The sequence below is a fragment of the Lissotriton vulgaris genome, chromosome 2_1, assembly GCF_964263255.1.
Source record: "Lissotriton vulgaris chromosome 2_1, aLisVul1.2, whole genome shotgun sequence".
Classification (NCBI taxonomy): Eukaryota; Metazoa; Chordata; class Amphibia; order Caudata; family Salamandridae; genus Lissotriton; species Lissotriton vulgaris.
In genome coordinates this window covers 2,110,428,046-2,110,450,583 of record NC_141687.1, presented here as the reverse complement: position 1 = coordinate 2,110,450,583, position 22,538 = coordinate 2,110,428,046, and the positions used below count along the sequence as shown (strand labels likewise).

Genomic DNA, 22,538 nt, shown 5'->3' with positions numbered 1-22,538 from the left:
TAATTTCCAAGTAATTGATGTATTTTGTGGAGTCTTGGTTGTTCCACTGGCCTCATACTTTGTTGTTTCAAGTGCGCTCCCCATCCGTTGAGGGATGCGTCTGTAGTGATTGTCACAGAAAGTGTTGGGTGCTTGAAAGGTCTGCCTTGTGATATGTTGTTGGATGCCCACCATTGTATTTCTGCTTGCAGCCTAACACCCACTAGATCCTCCAAACTCCCTGAAGCTTGTGACCAGTTGTTGGCAAGCTAATCCTGGAAAGGGTGCATTTGTAGGCAGGAATGCAGGATGAGTGGGATGCATGATGCTATCATGCCCATGAGTTTCTGGACTCTCCTCACTGTCAGAGATTGACCATTCTGGTAAAGGGAGGTTTCTTGTTTGACTGCTTGTATCCTTTCTTGCGTATGGTAAGCCTGTGCTTCTTTTGACTTTAATCTTGCACCCAAAATTTTCCCTTTCTGGTTTTGTGGATGATTTCTTGTGATTTATTGAGAAGCCTACTCTTTGCAGCGTGTGGATTGCTGTTTGAATGTGGCTGAGACATTTTTGTTTTGTGTTTACCTTTATAAGTCAGTTGTCCAAATAGGGGTAGATGTTCATTTCATCCTTTCGCAGATGTGCAGCAACTGCGGCTAGGCAATTGGTGAAGCCACGCGCTGCTGATTTTATTCCAAAAGGGAGTACTTTGAACTGGTAGTGTGTTCCTTTGTGTAGGAACCAGAGATATTGTCTGGTTTTGTTCATGGGGATGTGTAAATAGGCATCCTTGAGATCTATTGTTGCCATGTAATCTCCTTTTTGAACTGGTGGGATTTCCTAGAGTGTAGCCATTTTGAAATGCTGTTCCAAAATGAATTTGTTTATGAACTTTAGGTCTAGGATTGGTCTTATTGATAGGCCCTGTTTGGGGACTAAGAAATACGCTGAGTAGTTTCCTTTAAAAGGTCTTTCTGTATTTTTATCTCAAAACTTTCGAATAAAAAATGTCAACACAAAAAAGGTCTTGTTTTGGTACCAATTATATTTCTTGTTTTTGAAGAAGGTCCTTGATGTCTAAATTGAACTGTATCAGTCTGGATTTGAGGAACGTCCTTTTTTTAGTGGGTTTGTTGGCGGGTTTGTCAGTTCTATATAATAACCGTACTTTACTAAATGTAATATCCAATTGTCTGTCTTGATCTTTCACCACTGTTGTAGATACTGTGTTATTCTTCCCCCACTGGTGTTGTGTGTGGGTTTTTTGTATTGTGCAGGAGTCAATTAGAGCCATGTCCTCTTCCTTTTGAGGGCTGGCCTAAGCCTCTTCCTCAAAAGGACTGTTTTGTCTTGCTATCCTGATTGTTGGCATGTTTGCCGACCATTCCCTTGTTGTTGATGTGGCATTTGTTGTCCTTGAACAAAGGCACTTCTTCCTGTGGGTTTTCTGACGTTAAACCCTCTTCTTTTGAATGTACCTCTTTGTTGCAGGGCTCCCATGGCTCTTGCAGTTTCGTTATCTTTTTTAATCTGTTAGAGAGATTCATCCACCTCTTTTCCAAATAGTGCCTCCCTGTAAATGGTCTGATGATGACAGAGGTTTTAACCACCTCCTTAAAACCAGGTATTCTAAACCAGGCATGCCTTCTTAGAGTTGTCCCTGTGCACATTTGTCTGCTGGTAGAGTCTGCTGCATCAAGAGCTGATTTAAGGCATGTATTAGCAATGTTTCTACCTTCCTGACAATAGATTTAGCCCTTTTCTGGTCCTCTTCTGGGAGCTTGTTGATGAGCTCCTCGGTGTCATCCCATTGCTGGTGTCCATATCTGTTCAGCAGGGCATTAAAGTGTGCGAAGCTCCACTGCATTACTGCATTCTTTTCCATGTTTCTGCCTACCATATCCATAAGTTTTCTTTCCTTCTCTGGGGTGGTCCACTGTTAGAGATGGCATTTACTCTCCTCCTGGCCGAGGTGACAATGATGGAGTCAGGCATTGTATTCCCATGGATATACTTAGGGTCCTTGGAAGAGGATCTATACTTCTTCTCGACCCTTGATGTTACCCCCTTGCTTGAGACTGGCTCCTTGAAGGGAAATTTGCCTTGGTCTAGGATGCTTGGTAGCACTGGCAGGTATTGTGTCCCCTTGTAGGCTGGATCTAGTGTTTCTATAAGGAAGCATGTGTCTCCTTTTTCCTCTTCGAGGGGAACTCTAAAAGATAAGCTGCTCTTTTTAATAGACCGTTGTAGAAGGCTATGTCATCTGGTGGGGATGCCTTTGAGGGACAACAGCATATCTCCTCTCTGGGCTTTCGGTGTTGAGGTCATTCCATGTGTCCTCAAAATTTTCTGAGGCTTCTTCTTCTTCCGGCGGGTCTATGTACTCCTGGAGATCTTCAACGCGAGGTTTGGTTGTTGGAGGTGACTCGAGAATCTCCTCTTCTTCCCCTTCGGCATCTTCCGCTCCTTCTGCGTCAACTTTGTCCACTTCAGCGACGGGAATCTTACAAATCCGGAATTCCTTGAGTGAAGCGTCGAACTCCTTTTTCTGGAGGAGCGTCGCCATTTCAGCATCAAGCCATTTCCTCTTTTTCCCGACTTTGAGTGTGCTCTCGACGTCGGAGACCGCAGATTTTCTTTTCTTGTTCACGCTTGCCTCTGGTTTCGACAGTGTCACAGCTCCTTTCGTGGGTTCGAGTTCGACCCTTGTTTTCGTTGCTTTGTGCGATTTTCCCTAGTCGGTGTCCCTAGGTAGGGTTCCGCAGGGTTCCTTGGATCGCGGCTGGCCACGGGTTGCCTTTTTTTTAGTGCTGGGGCTGCCTTAGGCTGCGCCCTGTTATCGTGGCCCTTCGGTTCCAATGGATGTGAATGGTGTCTTATCTTATTGGTAGTCTTCTCTGTATCCTTTCCTTTTTGTGGGCGTGTGTTTTTCAGGGTCTCCTTCCAGAATTTCGATGTCCAATCCTTTGTGTGTCGATTTTGCTGGAACTCACAGGTCATCTTCGTCACTGTAAAGGCCTAGGTCCTTCAAGGAAGGTTTCTTTGATGCCTGGGACATCGTTGCGTAGTGGGCTTCTCTGCTTTCGGAGTGTCCTGAGGGTTTTCGGTTGGAACACAGCGCAGGTCTCCCAGTCTTTGTCCTTATGGTCCGGGGCAGGCAGAGGTTGCACATGTCCTGTGGCTCGCGTTGGGCGAATTTGTGGTGGCACTCTAGGCATTTGTCGACCCTTGTTGTCTTCTGTGTTGGTGATGTCATTCTCAGAGTTCAGTTTTGCTTTCCGGTAGCGAAGTCGATAGTCAATGCAGGTTTTTCACTTGAAATCTCTACTTTTATCTTCTTTCAGGAGTTTTCCTGAAAAATTTCAGAGCGTTCCTTCTTGCTTCCTTAACCAACGGTGGATAAAAGAATCTGAAGATGGCTACCACGCACATCATCATCCAGGGCGCCGTTTGACGTCACACAAGGAAAGTACCTGGCACCAAATAGTGGTCGACGGCGCCCAGAAGAAAAAAATAAAACAAACAAACAAAAACTGTTCCTGATCCAAACACTAGATGGCGGAATAAGTCACAGCATGTAAATCCAGAAACGGATTCATGGTGCAAAACATGTTTCATACATCAAACAGAACAACTATATAGGTTCGCAATTGCTCCTTACTGTAAACAGCGCTCTCCATCTGTGAAAGTCACGAAGCCCCTTCCGTGTCCCACTTTAAAGGCTGCCCTAGTCAATTGTCGCTCCCTTCCGCGTCACGCCAATGAGATATGGCTATCTATTGATACTCAGGGATGGGACATCTTATTCCTTACCGAAACCTGGCTTAGGATACTTCCAGCCCTGATATTCATCTAGCCACTCCGTTTGGGTACCGATTGGTAAGCATCAATCGTGAAAATAATAAAACTGGAGGGGGCCTGGCAGTAATTTTGAAATCACACCTTAAACTTACTACTAAGAAGCTCACTAATTTAGGACTTATTGAAGCCATGTACTTTACTATCCTGGACTCAGCTGCTATTTTATTAGCTGGTATCTTGGTTTATAATCCCCCCACTGCCTCCTTCTCCTCACTCACTAGCTTACTTCAAACTATAGCGGATCTATCCCTGAAACATGCTTACTTCACGGTCTTAGGAGATTTTAACCTACATGTCGATAACCCTTCCTGCTCGCAGGCGTAGCTCCTAATGGATACCTTGCAAGGTTTAACCCTGCATCAATTGGTTGAAGGCCCGACACATACGGCAGGTCATACCCTTGATCTCATTTTTACAAATCACCCTGGTATTATTTCTTTCCCTGCACTGCCCCTTACTTGGTCTGATCACTTTCTCCTCCCTTTTGAAATCACTATTCCCTCCCTGTCTCTCCCCTCATCCTTGAACAGAGAGAATGGACGTAAATGGCCGAAAGTAACCTGTGCCACCTTAGATCCCCACTTCTCTTACCAGCTCAACCCCTCCTTGGATCTTAATGAGGAAGTTACCAGATATAATTCAGCACTGACCACGGCACTTGATATCATTTCTCCTTTGGCCCCTATTTCTTCTACCAGATCCCGCCCCTCCGCCCCTTGGTTTTCCCCCGAGTTACGGGAGGAAAAAAGTCGATGTAAACGACTTGAACGTCTATGGCGACAGTCCTACGATCCAGTAGCCAAATCACAATATAAGTCAGCCCTGAACAAATTTCAAAAGCTAAAGCGGTCCACAATGAGAGGTTACTTCTCACAGTTAATTAAAAAAGCTGAGAATTCCACCAAAACTCTTCAAGATTGTGAAGGATTTTGTTAATCCTCCTGCTCTGAAGGCCCAGGACTCTTCTAGTCAGACCCTTTGCAATGGACTCTCTGATTTCTTTCAAGATAAAATCATCAAACTATCCTCTTCATTTCAATCCACCTTAACCTCCCTGTTGAACCCTGAGCCTGACACTCTGAAATGTTCATTGAATTCCTTTGATGAAATTATGCCCGATATAGCTGCCAAATTACTCCATCAGGTAACCTCGGGATCACCATTAGATCCAGTCCCCGCTAAAGTGATGGGTAATCTTGCTCCGATCCTAACCAACCCTCTCCTCTCTATTTGGAACGCCTCGTTAATTAGAGGGCAGTTCCCCACATTGTGGAAACAGGCCATGCTGGTCCCCATTTTAAAAAAGACGGATGCAGATCCCTCACAATTTTCTAACTACCGACCAATATCTCTCCTTCCCAAACCGGCTAAAATTCTGGAAAAGGTAGTTCAGAGGCAACTGTCTCACTACCTAGAAACAAATCAGCTGCTGCATGACTCCCAGTCCAGCTTTAGAACCGGCTTTAGCACAGAAACTGCTTTGCTGGAGGTATCGGAGACAATTCGAGAGTGTGTGGACAGGGGAGAGGAGGCTATGTTGGTCCTCCTCGACCTGTCCGCCGCTTTCGATACGGTGTCTCATGATATACTATAGGATCGCCTGCAGCAGCTGGGTATTGGAGGCACTGTATTGACCTGGATCAGTTCATTCCTTACTGGGAGGACACAGAGAGTTCTTCTACGGCCCTTTGTATCAGAAGATAAACCTCTCTTGTGTGGTGTGCCTCAGGGCTCGGCCTTGAGCCCTCTGTTGTTTAATGTTTATTTAGGCCCTCTTGACAGAGTGGTTGAGTCGTGGGGGGTCAGGGTGGTCTCTTATGCTGATGATACGCAGCTTATTTTTTCTTTTAGAGACCACTCCGACCACCACTTCTCTAACTTCCGCAACTGCCTGGGCAATATTTGCTCCTGGATGGCTGCAAACCATCTGGTGTTAAATGCTGACAAAACGGAGGTCTTATTTTTCAACCAAAAATCTCCCCCCCCCCTCCACCCTATGGTGGCCTGCTGTTCTTAATCCGCCTCCTACACCAGTTCAGTCTGCCCGCAATCTGGGTTTCCTTTTTGACAATACCTTGTCCTGTAAAGCCCAGATCAATAAGGTGACATCCGCCTGCTTTGGCAAACTGCGTATGATCAGGAGGATTTTCCCTTTCCTCCCTCTAGACTCTCGCAAGACTGTTGTACATGCCCTGATCACGTCGCATTTAGACTATTCCAATAGTCTCTATGCAGGTGCCCCTCTCTACCTTGTTGAAAGGTTACAAGTGATCCAAAATGCAGCCGCCAGATTAATTGGTAATATCCCCTACCGCCATTCTGTTGCGGCCTATCGGAAAGAGCTGCACTGGCTTCCCATCTCCAGACGCATCCAGTTTAAAATCCTGATTCTAGCCTTTCGTGCCATCAATGGCTCTGGTCCTGCCTACCTGAGTACAAGACTTAAACTTTCGTGCTCTGTCAGAACTTTAAGATCTAACAGCTTACGTCTCCTGGTGGTGCCCAGATTTCGACGCGCCAGGTGTGGTGGCAGATCGTTCGGAGTGGCTGCTGCCAAATATTGGAACTGCCTTCCATTGGACCTCAGGTTTATCGACTCAGAGCAAGTGTTCCGTCGTAGACTTAAGACCTGGCTGTTCACTCTCCCTTAAACTCTCTCCCCTTTCCTACCTGCTTTGGTCCTTCCCCCTCTGATTGACAAGTACTCTGTAGCGCCGGGACACCCCCTATGGGGGTAGCTGTGCGCTTTACAAGCTTCTTAATAAATAAATAAATAAAATAAAAGTTACTCCAAACTAATTTCTTTTTTTCCAATCAACCTACCAAATTATAGCAAAAATATTTTAAAAAATGGCCTATCTATATTTTAAGCTCATCTGTACAATGAGAAAAAGTTTAGCCAGAGTTGGAAAATGTATAATCATAATAAATATTAAACGATTATTGGTCAACTATAAAATAAGGGCATTGGAGGCACTTTGAACATTTCATTTTTAAAACATATTTTAACTTTTGAAGACTCCTACACTGAATGGCAAGTGAATCTTAAACAGCAAAACAGTGTAGAAAATCTAAATATATATTTCAAAATCCTCCTCAGTCTGCAAATATTGGGCTATAAAAGTGGTGAGCCATAAATGTTTGTGATTAGTGGTTGGTGGCGAGCAAGATTTTGAAAAAAGAGTGGGCTAATGGTGAATTTTTAAAAATATTTGAAAAAGCAAGAAGGTTAATAAAGTAATTGTGTAAGTGTAGTTATGACATCGATAAATAGATTTCATATGATAATGACGTCGGTCGCTGTTTGTTCAGTATAACCACAAAACTCCATACCAGACAGAGATAACAAGGCGGAGTGCTTCACAGATTTTATTTATTTATTGATATACATTTGCAAATTAAATCTACTGAGCAAACACAAGTTATTGTGTTTTGTCGGGCTGTTCACAATGAGACAGCAAGGAATAAACATTAAAAGGCAGTGAGGGCACCCTACAAGGCACTGTATGTCTCATTCAGGGGATAAAGAAATATGATCTCATCACCCCCATCCTTGTTCAGAGTTCAACTGCAGTCATCTTGCCATGACGATCATGGCCCAGATCTATGTAGCTTAGTTGCAAGTGACCTCACCATCACCAGAACACATTTTTTGCATTGTTGCTGATTTATATAGCGCCTCCTATCCTTGGAGGTGCCAAAGCACTGAAGGATGGGTAGAACACTACTCCAGGGGCACCATGGATGGATAAGTGTGTGTCTAAAATGGCTTGTAAGGGGAGTGTACGTGCCCTGGGGAACAGATAAATGCATGGCTGGGAAGCGAAAGGACCGAGGTACTGCTGCTGTTAGTGTGGGCCTCTTATTTGGGCAGCATGGTGGCTGATTTGGGCTGTGTCTGTGCTGATCAGATGCCGCTGGTGGCCCAGAGGGGGGCTGAGCAGCCTTTCCAGAGGCAGATGGGCCTCTATTACCTCCCTTTGACCAAAGGGGCAGAGGTGTCATTCCTTATCTCTCGCTGGACTGGTCCATTAAATTACGCAGATTGAGCAGGGGACTCCACTGGTCAATATAGGCGTGTACAAACGTGGGAAGTTCAATTCCCTATCATATGTAGGAACTCTGTACCTGGAGAATGCAGAGGCCAAGGTTCCCTGCTGGTACATTTTTGGCATAATGCTACTCAGTGCTTTTGTACAAATTCAATACAAAAACACATTATTGATGTTTGTGCGTCACAAAGGTGCTGTATTTTGGAATGCGCCAAGTAGCATTCATATTAGGGGGATAGACGGTTTGAGAAGAAAGAAGTTAATTTACCTCTGTACATAATTAGAACATTATGTTCCCTGTACACAGCACCTACCCTATCTGTGCCTGCCCCTAGTAGATTGCAATATCCCCCATCCCCCTATGTCTGGTTAGTACCTGTGGTGTTATGGGCCCTGGGCCCACCTGTTACGAAGATGAATGACACAGACACATGATGCAGACTGGATAACTGGTCCAGGGCACGTGCACCTGGCCCCTTGTAGTAACAGGGTCACCTGACTGGTGACGCCTGTAATGGGTGTGTGTTGGTGTGTGCTGAACAGGGTAAAACACTAGAACGTATCAAGCCGGATACTACATCCCTCCCAAACTTTAATGAAAAGAAACAAACAGAAGTCCAACCTGTAATAAAACAACTAAACAACAAATAGCACCTAATAAGTCTCTTCATGGGACCGTGTGGACTGTGCGGGCTTCGTGTAGGCCACGCGAAGGCGTCGCTGAGGAACTGCCAACAGGACCACAGCCAAGTCGCTCATATAGGCGCAGAGGGTGGTGTCTCGGTCTAGGTGTTCTCGCAGTCAGGACTCAGGTCCTACGCCTTCCTCTTATGGTCTTTGGGTGACCAGTCTTCATCTGTGTCCGCCATGCTTCCTGTGCCTGTCATGGAGCTGCGGCCGAAGCATCTCTCCTAATCGGATTCCCCTCTCACAGGAATTCCCTTGTCCCTGGATTGCCATGTGACCGTGTGGGCTGTGCAGGCCTTTTCGTAGGCCGTGCTGAGGGGTCGCTGCGGAACTCCCAACAGGGCCAAGGCCAAGCCTTGTGTAACCCCAGAAGTGGATATCCCAATGGTCGGGTATGCTCTACTTCGGCAGGCTTCAGGTTGACAGGGCACATAGAAGGATCCTGGATGGCTTGCCTCAGTGAACTCTGGTTGTCTGGAGTGTTTGGATCCACTCCGGTGGTGTGATGCTCCTTGGTGATGATGTACATTGATGATGATGATGACAAAACAGTGATTGTCCTTCAGTGGAGCAACAGGCGGTGATCTCTTGCCTTGGGTGACCTTGTGGAGTGAGGAGGACTAGAGGGACTTCGTGGCCACTTGCAGTTGTCTTCCAGCAGGTGCACTTGCTAGGCAAGCCGGTGACAGGTGAGAGGACAGTTAAACTGCAAAGCGTGGGGCCTGGATGCAGATCGCGCTTGCTAGTGGCTTACGGTTGGTTCTCCCGCGAAGCTGTCTCGAGTGCGTCTCTGGACCCGGGTGGCTGGCCTGAGCTGATGAACACCTTCCCCAGGGCTGGCACGAGTCCTCTGTCCTGCTGCTCTTTTCCGTTCCTCCTTACGCACCTGTGATGGTTGTCTACCCTGTGGCGTTGTGCCACTGTTCTTTCTTCCTTCGCGGAGTGGTGTCCTGCCACTCTCTTTTCCTCCTTCCGACCAGGTCCTCACTTGGATGTGGCCTCCTGCCACGTCTCATGTTTGCACCACATGGAAATCTTACTGGTCACGTCCAGTTCTTGGGACGATCTGTCCTGTTGGTAGGACTTGCTACTTCCTCTTGACAACCTTTCGCGGGCACATGCCCTCCTCATGGAATTTCCACAGTGGTCCTCGGCCAGGATTGCAGGTTACCTCTTCCTTCGAGGGTGTTGTGCTTGTGCTTCGAGCCAGTGCCATCGTAGCACTTGCTCATGTCTCCATGCAGGCATGCTTGACAGGTTGGTCACTTTGTGTGAAGTGCTCCTTCTTGCTATGCGAGGTGGCGCCCGGCCACTTGTCGACTGTCTTTTGGAGCAAATGTTGCGGTGGCAGCTTACCACATGGAGTGTGCGACTCTACTCTTGCCTGTCTTGGACCACTGGCGACTCAGTCTTGAGGCAGTGTAAGGGAGGACCCTCTGTACTGTCCTTTGACCCACTGCGGGGCTTCGCTGGTGCAGTGGAGATGTGGAGGTTCTCCTTCCTGCTTTCAGCATTGCTTCTTCTCTGCCGAGATGTCTCTATCTCCTGGGCGATTCAGAAAAGGGGGTGGTGATGAACAGAGTGTCTGAATTAAGCAGACCACTCTTACCCAGTCCAAAGATCAGGGCTTGATCCATCACAGTTATTTATCTCACTGCACCATCCCAGCTCAGAACCTGGCTATATGCAAATCAGTCTGTCCCTGGCCCAGTGCATCATGGGAACAGGGCAGACTAAACTACCAAGCCAAATCTTCACCAGAAAGGAGACAAGCTACCGGGGACCGGTTTCTAGCATTTCAGCCGTCTTCGGCCCGGCTTGCTTGAATCCTGATGGTGCAGTGAGAAAGGGACTCATGTCTGAGCTGGGATGGTGCAGTGAGCTAAAAAACGGTGATGGATCAAGCCCTGATCTTTGGACTGGGTAAGAGTGGTCTGCTTAATTCAGACACTCTGTTCATCACCACCCCCTTTTCTGAATCATTTTTGTCCACCATAAGCGTGGAAGGGTATACTCAGATGTGAGTCCCTAGCTCATTGCACCATCAGGATTCAAGCAAGCCGGGCCGAAGACGGCTGAAATGCCAGAAACTGGTCCCCGGTAGCTTGTTTCCTTCCCAGTATAAGAATTGGCTTGGTAGTTTGGTCTGCCCTGTTCCCATGATGCACTGGGCCAGGGTCAAACTAATTTGCATATAGCCAATTTCTGAGCTGGGATGGTGCAGTGAGCTAAAAAACGGAGATGGATCAAGCCCTGATCTTTGGACTGGGTAAGAGTGGTCTGCTTAATTCAGACACTCTGTTCATCACCACCCCCTTTTCTGAATCATTTTTGTCCACCATAAGCGTGGAAGGGTATACTCAGATGTGAGTCCCTAGCTCATTGCACCATCAGGATTCAAGCAAGCCGGGCCGAAGACGGCTGAAATGCCAGAAACCGGTCCCCGGTAGCTTGTTTCCTTCCCAGTATAAGAATTGGCTTGGTAGTTTGGTCTGCCCTGTTCCCATGATGCACTGGGCCAGGGTCAGACTAATTTGCATATAGCCAATTTCTGAGCTGGGATGGTGCAGTGAGCTAAAAAACGGTGATGGATCAAGCCCTGATCTTTGGACTGGGTAAGAGTGGTCTGCTTAATTCAGACACTCTGTTCATCACCACCCCCTTTTCTGAATCATTTTTGTCCACCATAAGCGTGGAAGGGTATACTCAGATGTGAGTCCCTAGCTCATTGCACCATCAGGATTCAAGCAAGCCGGGCCGAAGACGGCTGAAATGCCAGAAACCGGTCCCCGGTAGCTTGTTTCCTTCCCAGTATAAGAATTGGCTTGGTAGTTTGGTCTGCCCTGTTCCCATGATGCACTGGGCCAGGGTCAGACTAATTTGCATATAGCCAATTTCTGAGCCGGGATGGTGCAGTGAGCTAAAAAACGGTGATGGATCAAGCCCTGATCTTTGGACTGGGTAAGAGTGGTCTGCTTAATTCAGACACTCTGTTCATCACCACCTCCTTTTCTGAATCATTTTTGTCCACCATAAGCGTGGAAGGGTATACTCAGATGTGAGTCCCTAGCTCATTGCACCATCAGGATTCAAGCAAGCCGGGCAGAAGACGGCTGAAATGCCAGAAACCGGTCCCCGGTAGCTTGTTTCCTTCCCAGTATAAGAATTAGCTTGGTAGTTTGGTCTGCCCTGTTCCCATGATGCACTGGGCCAGTGTCAGACTAATTTGCATATAGCCAATTTCTGAGCTGGGATGGTGCAGTGAGCTAAAAAACGGTGATGGATCAAGCCCTGATCTTTGGACTGGGTAAGAGTGGTCTGCTTAATTCAGACACTCTGTTCATCACCACCCCCTTTTCTGAATCTATCTCCTGGGCGCCTGCCCATGGCATCCGGTTCGCTGGTGCGGCCTTCTACGCACCTCTGACCTTGTGTGTTCCGTCCTCTTCATGGGTGCCCTCTTTTTGCAGTGGGTGTTGCACTCAGCATCAGTCCTGGCTGTGTCTCTCGCAGCCCTTCTCCATTTTGTAGGCTTGCTGTTTCATTGCCATTTACTGCTGGGGGCTTGCATCAGTATCTCTTTGCTTGTGGTGTTGCCAGACAGCCACTGGGATTGTGTAGCGCTCACTTCTCTCATTAGAGACGTTCCTTCCTTGTGTGGCATCTTCTCTTGGGTCAGTCTCTTCCGTTCTTATTCTTTGTTTTGTGACACTCTTGCAGTTTCCGCAATTCTGAGTGGAGGCAGAAAGTGGGAGTTTCCCACCTGGCTCACACTTCTAAGCTGATACAGGTGGGTGTTATAGTGATGTGGGGCAACGCTGTCGACTTCTGCTGCTTAGGTGAAGGTTGCTAGGCACTGCAGGATATGTAGCCACGTGGAGCAGCATACCCCTTTATAATCTTTAGCCAGTTAGGTGCTACTTAATGCTAGTCCTTCATTATTGGGCTGCCGGATATTACCTGCCTGTATTTTAAAACGGCACTTTTCTTTTCGTTCTTTAGGTGTAGTAACTGTAAAGCCCACTAGATGGCACTGCCGTACTGTACTTTACAAAGTCCCCGTAGTATATGTCTCGAAACGGTGGGCCGTGCAGCTTTCACATGCAGAAGGGAGTCTGCTCTTGCAGGCATTCTAATGAGGTAAGCAGGAGCACTGCGGGCCTCATGCTTGGCAGAAGGGCGGCTTTTCTTTGGCACAACCGATGGCCCTGAATCACTTACTTGGTCAGGTCAGGCGACAGTCCTTCTGTCCTGCCCCTCGGTGCTGCCACTGCAAAAGGGGGCCATGGTAGCCTTGCGCTTGCTGCCGGCTGTTGCGGCCCTCGCCGAAAACAGAGGTGATTGGCAGTCTGCTTTCAGCTGCGGGCTGCACGGGGATTTGCAACAGGGAGGCTTTCGCCCTAGACCGGCATTATTGGAACTGCCCGAGATGCCGCTCAGTCGACTCTAAATTGTTTTCGCAGCACACGTGTTTTCGCAGGCCTGTGGGTCACTTCCCGTGCAAAGTTGACGCCTCGAGCGTTCAGGGCCCACAGTGCTAACTGCAGCTCATTTTCATGTTGCCCCAGTCGGGGCTTCCGCCGTGAGTCACTGCAGTAAGTGGTGGTTTTTGTGTGGGCCATAGGTGGGGCGCCGCGCGTCACGGCACAGGGTAAAACACTAGAACTGTCCAGCCGGACACTACAGTACCCACAGGGCTCTTGTCAGGGGTACACGTAGGTACACAGCGTCCCCCCATTCTTTTCACAGGGTGGACGCTGGCCCCCCTGCCAAGAAGCTGGGCCCCACAGAAATATGCTGAACATGCCCTGCAGTGGCGGCTGGTGACATTTGAAAGTGGTGAAGCGGAAAATTATTGCCGGCCCACATGGCAGCAAGCGAGCGTAGAAAGTGAGCCCGTACAACCTCTGGGGCCTCGGGGGAGAACATATTGAAAAAAGAGTGGACAAATGGTGCATTTTTAAGCAAATTTGAGAAAGCAGGAAGGTTAATAAAGCAATACAATTGAATTATGTCATTTAAGAAATTGCCAATTTTTATGAGCTCTAGAGGACAATCTTTGCCAGAAGCGCCAAGGAATGCCCTACACTTCTACTGTTGCCCGTGTCCAGCGTTACGTAAAAACTCCATAGGTATGAGTGAACCTACAGAAACAATATTTTACTGAGACAGACATATAACTTAGAAAACCAACAGTAATAGCTCACTGTGACCCCACAGCACAAAAATATACCATGTCAGTGTGCAAGCGCTGCAAACGTGTACAGAAACTACCAGCAGTAAAATCATGGGAGAACAGCATAAACAATGCACCGTGAATTCAAGTCACAGAATCAAATTCACACTGTGAAATAACAGCACAGCCTACCCGTAAAGACACATCTCTCTGCACCATCTGAGAAAAGCAAACACGTGGACAGCATAAATACACAAAAGTATATACTGTTAGCAGAGGAAATCACAAATATATAAAACTCTTCCGTTTTTTTTGGTGCATGAAAACATGTACTTAATCATTTCATTTTTCCATCAGCCCGAATGGAATAGACCTAGACATTTCTATGAGTTTCTTAAAAAGCAAAACAGAGAAGCACTGTTGGACTTGGCCTTTTTCCCCAAAATTTTTTCGCTTTTGACCCCCTTATCTGGATTGTCTCCCCCATGGGATTAAACCTGTATAGGCCATGAGTGGTGTGAGACCCCTTTTGAAAAATGTAATTACCTGACATAATGTGAGCACTTATAAAAAACCCCCATTTTAAAACTGCACCTGACTGAAATGTATTGCTTTTAAAATGGATGCCATGGCCATGGGTTTTGCCACTGGACTGACATAGGTCAGCGGTCTAGATAATATTACCCAGCTACCCCTAGCTTTTGGAGGGAAAGCCTGGCACCCAGGGTGCTCACCCCCTCCCCTAGAACCAGTTTAGGCTAGATGTGCCAACATTCTAGAAGGTCCTGGCACTGCCTGGGAGGAGGGTATAAATAGGGGGAAGTGTCACCAGAGAGTCAGTCAGCGCTGGGACAAGGAAGGGAGGGGGACCTGCTGTGAGGTGCTACCGCCACATGGGCCTGTGAGCTGGGCCCTGTACCCCTAAACACCCCCCCCCCGCTGCTGTCCCCATGGGCCCCTGACAAGGGAGGACTCTTCATAGGTCCCTGACGCCGTGGGACCTTGAACTACGCCAGCGCTGAGGGAAAAAGGTGCCCAGAAGAGGAGGAATGCTGTGGGCTTGAACCCCCCAGGAGGTGAGGAGTGTGCCCCTGGGGCTGGCTGTGGAACTGTTCGCCCCCCCCTCCGTGAGGAGCCTACTTGGAAGCCCTGGTTTGCCTACCTAAGCGCTGTAAACTCCAAGACTGTTGCTGCCCTGACCTGAACTGTCCTGCCTGGGAAGCGCTATAAGTTGGAAGCGCTAGAGAAGGACTGGGAGGAGCTGCGTGTCCCTAGAAGCCCTGAACTGCCTCTATTCTGTTGGGCTAAGAGGGAGGAGCAGTGCGCTGTAAATAGCGACATCTGCTGAGGAGAATCGCGCTGTGGCCTGAGGGCGCTGTGAGGAGGATCGAGTGTGAGGAGCCTACCCTCGTTTTGGCGCTGTCCGCCATTTAATTAATTAATTGAAAAGGGAGCCTACCCCTTGCACCGCCGATTTCACTGCTGCAGCCCGGCGCTGCGAGGAGTCCTTCCCCCGCTGTGTGGCACATCGTCGCGGCGGCCCCCGGTGCCAGGAGAGGGCCGCCGATGTGAGGTGGAGGCCGCGCTGGACCCTGAAGCCGTCCGGGCCCGCGTCACATGACCGGGGCGCCCGGCCGCGTCATTGGCCGCGCCCCCGTCCTTGCCGCGCACGGATTGGCTGCCCAGACAGGCAGCAGGAAGAAGCCCGCGGAAGCTGCCGAGAAGCCCCGGGTTCCCGGGAGGCCGAGGGAACCCGGGCGAAGCCAACTGAGGTGTTTCGGGACTCCCGTGGTGAAGAGGGAGTCCCGATTGAATCGGCAGCTAGAGAGAGGCCGCCGTAAGTGAAGAGAGGGGGCCTCGAGGCACAGGATCGGTGCCTGGTCCGCCTCCTCAGCAGCCAGCCATTGCTGAAGACCGGAGCGGGAGGCCACCCCGTCGGTGAGTGCCCCGGGCCGGAAAGAGGAAGAGCGCCGGTGTCCTCGTGAAGAGAGGAGCCCCGCAATTGGGAAGGAGCTGGGCGGGAGCCTCCCTTGCACTAGGCCCCCGCCCCCAAAGGAGCCGGCAGCCTCCCGAAGGCCACTTTGAAGTCCCGGGTCCTCGTGAGAGAGGAGGAACCCGGGGAAGCAGAGGAAGAGCCCCGCCTGTTCCCCGTGTCTGCCGCCAGCTGACGTGGAGAGGGGAGAGAAGTTCCCTTTGAGTGCGCTACGCCAGGGGGGCCTCGAGGCACATTGTCGGTGCCTGTCCCCTCCGCCTAGCAGCCCGGGTCCCCACTAGATAAGAGGGGCCTGGGAGAAGGCCGCGTGGAGCCTCCGGATCGCCCCCCCCCCCTTTACAAAGGGGCCAGCAGTGTGGTTGGAGCCCGGAGCCAGAACCCAGGAGCAGCCGGTGAGTGGGGCATATAAAGAGGGTGGAGAGGGCAGCGGGGCACAGGGTCGGTGCTCGCCCCCACCCATGACTGGTACATTTAAGACACCTTGTGATAGGGCACGAGATTGTAGTGCTTCCAGTTGGGGCCGTATAGGTGGACCCTGGAGTGGGCAGTCATCTGAAGAGTGAATTGACAGTGATGCCTAGTAGTTGCCTGTTACCTGTGGTGCATAGGGTCCCTAGAGGATAGGCTTAACCTTCAATCTATACGTTTATGCCCTGAGGAGGATCTACCCCATGTTGAGGTTGGTAGGCCTTAGGTTCTATGCCCTGGGGATATTGTCTCCTCTAAGGTGACCCGGGAAGAGTTGTTGCCAACACACTGCCTAAAGTTTATGTTGCTGGTTGGGGGCTGAAAAGCCATGTTCCCAGGATACCCTTGATGCCTAAGGTGTAAACCTCAGTTATTATTGAATGCCAGGGGCCTGCCTACCTGTTGTTCTATATCCGCAGGTGGAGGGTGGAGTAAAACTGGGTGTTCTCTTTTACTGCAAGGGTGCCACTAAGCTGGCCTGTCGAGTTATCTCAGGCCCCTGTCTATGCCCCAGATTTATGAGCTGTTGAACTGATTTATTCCAGGTGTTCCTGTAAGTTGCAAACTGTGATAACCTGTTGTTATTCCCTTACAGGGGTGGGGATTGGCGTCATAACGCCTGAGGTGTATTGTTGCATGATGTGGGATTTTGAAATTACAGCTTCCCTAAGGATGAGACCCAGAGTTGGCCCCGCCAGATTGGCCCCAGGTCTAGTGTTTAATTAACCATCCTTTTTCCTTACAGCTATGGACTATGGACTATAGACTCAACCCTTTTGCCCCCTGTAAATAATCCCCCTCTGAAGTACTTGGCTCTGGTGCCAGTTGGCGCCGTGTTATGATGACACTGTTAATGCATTTTTGCCTTGCAGGTTGGAGATACTAAACTGCTTAATTTTCCAACTCAAATTGGTGTCCTGCCTCTTTTGTAGTGTGCCTGGTGTGTTGACTGTGGGTACTGCGTGAATGCTTCACATGTCCTCGAAGTTTGGCCTGCCCGCTTGATGCCATGCTACCCCCTTTGAGACTTGGGCAACCCCCATTTCCAACAAGCACACACATTTGACGGAGCAACGACGAAAAAACAACTTGTTGTTACTTCAGAAAAACAGAGAACACAAACAAGACCGGACTTGCTGTAATACATTAGCAAAAAAAAAACACATGGACATCATTATTTTCGGTCTGTAGAACACCGTTTGACACCCCGTCCATGGAAGGCATAATCTATGGAGTCCGCAGCTCGCATCAAGGAAGGCCTGTGTTTGAGGTGCCCCGTGTCAAAGTAGCAACCAGCAGAGTCACTTTATGGTATTAACAAACACCAGCAGGCTGCAGCTCCCTGATCGCTCGCTGCCGTTCATTATGTTAACCTTATCTCACAGATTAATGCATGTCACATTTTAGAATCTCTTTAGGTATTAAATGTGGTTCAATTCGTTCACTGGTAATGATGGTTATTATCAATCAGTCCTGACCCTTCATTTAACAAGTCATTGCATTCAGTGACTTTATGTGCTTTCATGGAACCATTTGGACCAACAGATGACACGTATGATTTATAGAACTCTCGAGACTCCGAAATTCATGCATGGGTAGGCAATCGTGTCCAAGTTGTTTTCTGGCCTACAAATTCCATAGCGCAAAATAAATATTTAAAAAAACACAATGGCCGACTCATCACTGACAGGTGGCCCAAGGAATGGTGAGACAGTTGATATATCTGGCCATGAGATTAGATCATAATCCTTCCGGTCAGGACACAAACGGTGTGTATTGTATGTGGAATATTGTAAGCTTATGCCTTAACATTTGCCCCTCGTTGCCATCAGCCATAAAAAACATTGGGAGGCACACGCACAGAAGCATGCACACAATCGCTGTTTGCTTAGACCACTCATCGCTCTGTCTGCTACTCAAATGATGTCACCCAAACTTATTTTATTATAAACATGGAAACGTACTTAGTCATTTATAAAATTATGCACGAACGCGGAGACAGACGAAGAACATATCAGTTGCTAAATTTAAAAAAAGATCATTCGTCATTTGAAATGAAAAGCATTTGCTTTTATATCACGTTAGATAGTCTACAATTCATGCTAAAACAATATCTCTTAAAAATGTTTGCCGCGGGAAGCTGACAGGGTGCTGGCAGGCGGCGGACGGAATTCAAGGAGTCTTGCCCCGAGTTGCCAATGCCTTTGCACTTTCTTCTAAGAATACCCGATTGTGTCCAGGAATGAGGGCCAGCAGTGCTGCAGGGGGCCGGGCACCAACAGCTGCTTCAGGATACACGGAACCGGGCAGCGTGAGGCGTGTTGTGGTTGGGGGTTTACACACAGCTCACTCGGACACGTTTAAAATCCTGGTTTGCCATTTAACCAGTAGCTGCGTGTTCAAAGTTTAAGTCACCCAGTGATGGATTGCTTGGGGCTGCCTCTCGGAAAAAAGTAACATGATCAAAGCGCTGGGATTTCACGAATTTTAGAAAATGTATGCCCGGTTTCACATAGGTTCATCGAAGGGATTTCCGTTTAAACAAGAAGACCACGCTGATTAATCTGGGGCAAGAATTCGCTAGATCCTGTGCATGCAGGCACGCGCGGACCTCCCACCTGAACTAATTCACGCATCATCAGTGCATCTGCGTTACCTCCCGAGTCCCGTTCCTCTTTCTCACGATAGTCAACTGGTGGGGGGGTCGAAGGGGGTGGGGGGCCGGCCGGGGAATTAGAATAAAAGAAGAAAACTTACCTGACCGCCGGGCAGCGCCGCATCTTCTGGGACCTTGGCGCCTTGCTTCACTGGAGCGGAAATCCCGCCCTCCGTCCTCAGCCAATCCTAGCACAGGAGCAGCGCCAGGATTGACACAGGGCATGGTTGCTTTCTGCCCGCCTGCCCATTAGGAGAGCGAGGTTTCGCTCTTCTAATGGGCATGCACCAGGCACAAGTGCGCATGCGTGGGCAAGGCTGAAAAACGTGCCTCCGGCCCCACTCCTGCGCACCTGTGCTGCTGCCTGCCCCTGACAATGCCTGTGAGTCAACATGACACAGGACCGCCCACCCACTTCAGACTCTGAAGAGAGTGGGCGGTCCTGCTGCATCATGCTGACTGACAGGCATTGTCCAGCAGCGTCTTTGAACTTGTTTACTTCAGTTCAGACTCAGAGACGTCATGCCGAGGGGGGGCAACGCCCCAACGCCCCCAATGGACGCACCGCCACTGATGCCCTGGTGTAATTTTCAGACACCGGGACACGTTCAGCCTGTGACGTCATGCGGTCATTTGCATATTGTCCGTTCCCCACTTCTTTTTATAGGAATTGTGTACTGAATACCCAGCAGGCCCGCCCCCACCCCACCGCTTGATCAGACAAGTAGAGAGGTATTTAAAGTCTTTAACACATGTGCCGCTGCGAGGTTTGCTTGCACCTCTAACACCCCCACACCTCAGCAAGAATGGGGTAACAAGGGGCAGAATAAAAGACTCCACTGCCTGGGGAGGACAGGAAATTTCCCACCCCAAGGCTCACAGGCAGGACAGCGCTGCTGGCCTAGTTTGTGGCCTGGTTCTAATTTCACTTCCACGTAGATCCATGTGCTACAGTCTGCAAGCACTTTTCCTTGAGAGAATGTTATTAAACAGATGAGTAGCAGGAAGCCTGGCAGGTAAAGAAATCTATCACACATGCTCAGGGCACGAGTCCTAAAAAGAGAAGTGGGGGGGGATGCTGTCACCGGAAGTGACATCACAACAGGAAGTGACGTCACGAAAGGTGCGCTCCGATCTCGTCCCAGAGAGGTCAAAGAGTGAATTCCAGCTATTTGGTAGGGGGGACGACATCCACCCGGTAAAATAAGTGGGGGGACTCCGTCCACCCGTGTGGTATCCTGACTCGAGCCCTGCACATGCGCGAGACATACCGTGATGCATTTTTCTGTGCTGCGACAAACACAGAAGGCATCTGTGCGCTTCTTTTTGGCGTCTTGTGTGCATAAATGAACGCGAAATAGCTTTGAGGTAATAAACATGCATTCTCTTGGAATTATTTTGAGTTAGTGTCTGCACACAAGAAGCCTAAAAGAAGCTCCCAGACTTCTACTGCTGGAACTGTTGAACTAGACAAGCTCATCGAAGCAGCAAAAGTGTTGTGGGCCCAGATGCGACCAAGGGAAGGGTCTGACCCAGTCTACTGCTTGAATCAAATCAAATCAGGTGCACTTATTAAGCGCACAAATCACCCGTAAGTCTCATGGCGCTAGTGGACAACTCAAATAGAATCAGCTAAGAGAAGAACGCCTGTTAGTTATCAAACAGCCATGTTTTTAGTTCCCTACAAAAAAAATTGTGGTCAGTGATGGCACGTAGGTGTAAAGGCAGTTTGTTCCAAAGAGTGGGAGCAAGAGAAGAGAAGGATCTACCTCCGTTTCTGAAAGTACCGGTTCTGATGGGAGCAAGGAGAAACCTATTGCTGGATCTCAATGTCCTACAAGGCTGGTACCAACAGCTTGTTTGCCCACAAGCTTAGAATAGTAAAATAGGGCCATAATGTGGGTGCACAATTACACAATTACACAAATGTGCCCAGTACTGCTGCACCTGCTGCACTGTAGATAGCTGTGCTCCTTCGCACGTGCCAAGTAGACTAGTGCGTAAATACCACTATGTTACAAGCTTGGTTATGCGCCCAAGAATAATGTGCAATAAACCATCCATTCCTGGGTTTGTGCTCGGAACGGGCTTTGCGCCTATACCCCCGCCCCTTCACACGGTAAAAGCACCGGGTTCATCCTTTGCAAACAGCACGCTGGTAGGTTGTTCATAACTCACAGTGTCTTTTACTTGTAACATGGGGAGTGTTCTTCCATGACCTTTTGTAATTGTGATTCAACACTCTTCCAGCCTGGTCCTCACCTCGGGGTAGAGTGCCTCCCTTCTACCAATGCTCTTCAGTATGAAGCCCTTCATAATATTCTGCCCCTAAAGTTAACATACTCACTGTCCATCCCTCTCAGCACCGAACACTCATGACTTTGCCTCCAGGCTGGCCGTGAGCATGGAAGTTGTGACCTCCCTCCAGTCCCTGTCCCACCCCGCGACGCTTGAGCCAATCCAGACAGTGCCCCCTTGCTGTTTGTGTTAGAAAACAGCAAGGGAGCAGCATGAGGACTGGCTTCGTCAGGCGCTGCCAGCGCTCATTTGGAGCCTTGGGGCTTTGGCAGTAATCCCTCAGGCTCCTACATTACAGAGGTAGGCGAGGAATCAAGTGTGTATGTTGGCTGGGTCGGAGCAAAGCACCCGTCCATCCCGACATGCACACTTTACCCCAAGGAGGCTCAGCAGCTGTCAATCATCAAGCAGGCTCGGAGGCCCACCCCTCCCCTCTTAGTCACTCTCCTGTAACTCTGCCCGGGCCATGGCACGCACTGCGGCTCAAAAACAAAAACTGAATCCAAAGCAACAGTAAACATGATTTTATGGGGTCTGCCACCCGGGGGCTCCTAATCACTGTGTAGTGGAAGTACTAGATGGTACAAGGAAGATGAAGTGGTACTTAGTGCCACAGTAGTAAGAGTGTTTTAAAAAAGGTACAGCACAGAGGGATATTCTTTGTGTAATTCAACCATATGAAATATAATTTAACAAAAAACATCCACACCATCATATAGCCCTTTAAAGAGAAGCGCCAATTTAATGTGTTTATTTTACACACATATCGGAGAAGATGATGGGATTTAAAAAAAATCTGCACCACCGTTTTCCAGCTTGGGTTATAACCACCAATTTAGGTTCTAAAACATATTCTTATGCCCCTCCTTTATGTGCATAATAACACTACCTATAGCCTTGGGCATAAAGTCTGAATCCCTCATTCTGGTCTTCAGTCTTAATTAGGACAGTCCTGTTCATTTTTAGCACATAATTTTTCTTTCCATTACAACTGGAGCACTATCTTATGACAGCACTGAATTCTGGGTTGGATGAAAAGAAATTCCCACCTTTCTGATATGCTGTGTTTTTTTTTAGAAAAATGATATGTTCCAAAAACCCATATGAATTCTTTACTATGGCCTTATAGCCCGCATTGGTATGTTGCTTTGCGAGCCTTTACTGGCCTGTTGAAGCAAGGGCCACTCCATTGTCTGCAATTGAGTGCTCCACATTCCAATGTTTTAATATAGCCTCATTGCTATACCGGCTATTAAAGGCCAGCTCCAGTGGTAAAGGCCGAAGGCGAGGGACTTTAACAAGGGAGCGGGACTTTAATAGCCGGTGTAGCCCAGCTACGAAGGGCTACAAGGCTATTAGAACATTCTG

At 48.7% G+C, this 22,538-nt stretch overlaps 1 protein-coding gene across 2 annotated transcripts in view; it reads right to left on the bottom strand.

Moving 5' to 3' along the window:
- Nucleotides 1-22,538, bottom strand: part of CGNL1 (cingulin like 1) — a 579,392-nt gene that overhangs the window by 7,211 nt on the left and 549,643 nt on the right. The gene's annotated exons all lie outside the window — the stretch shown is intronic.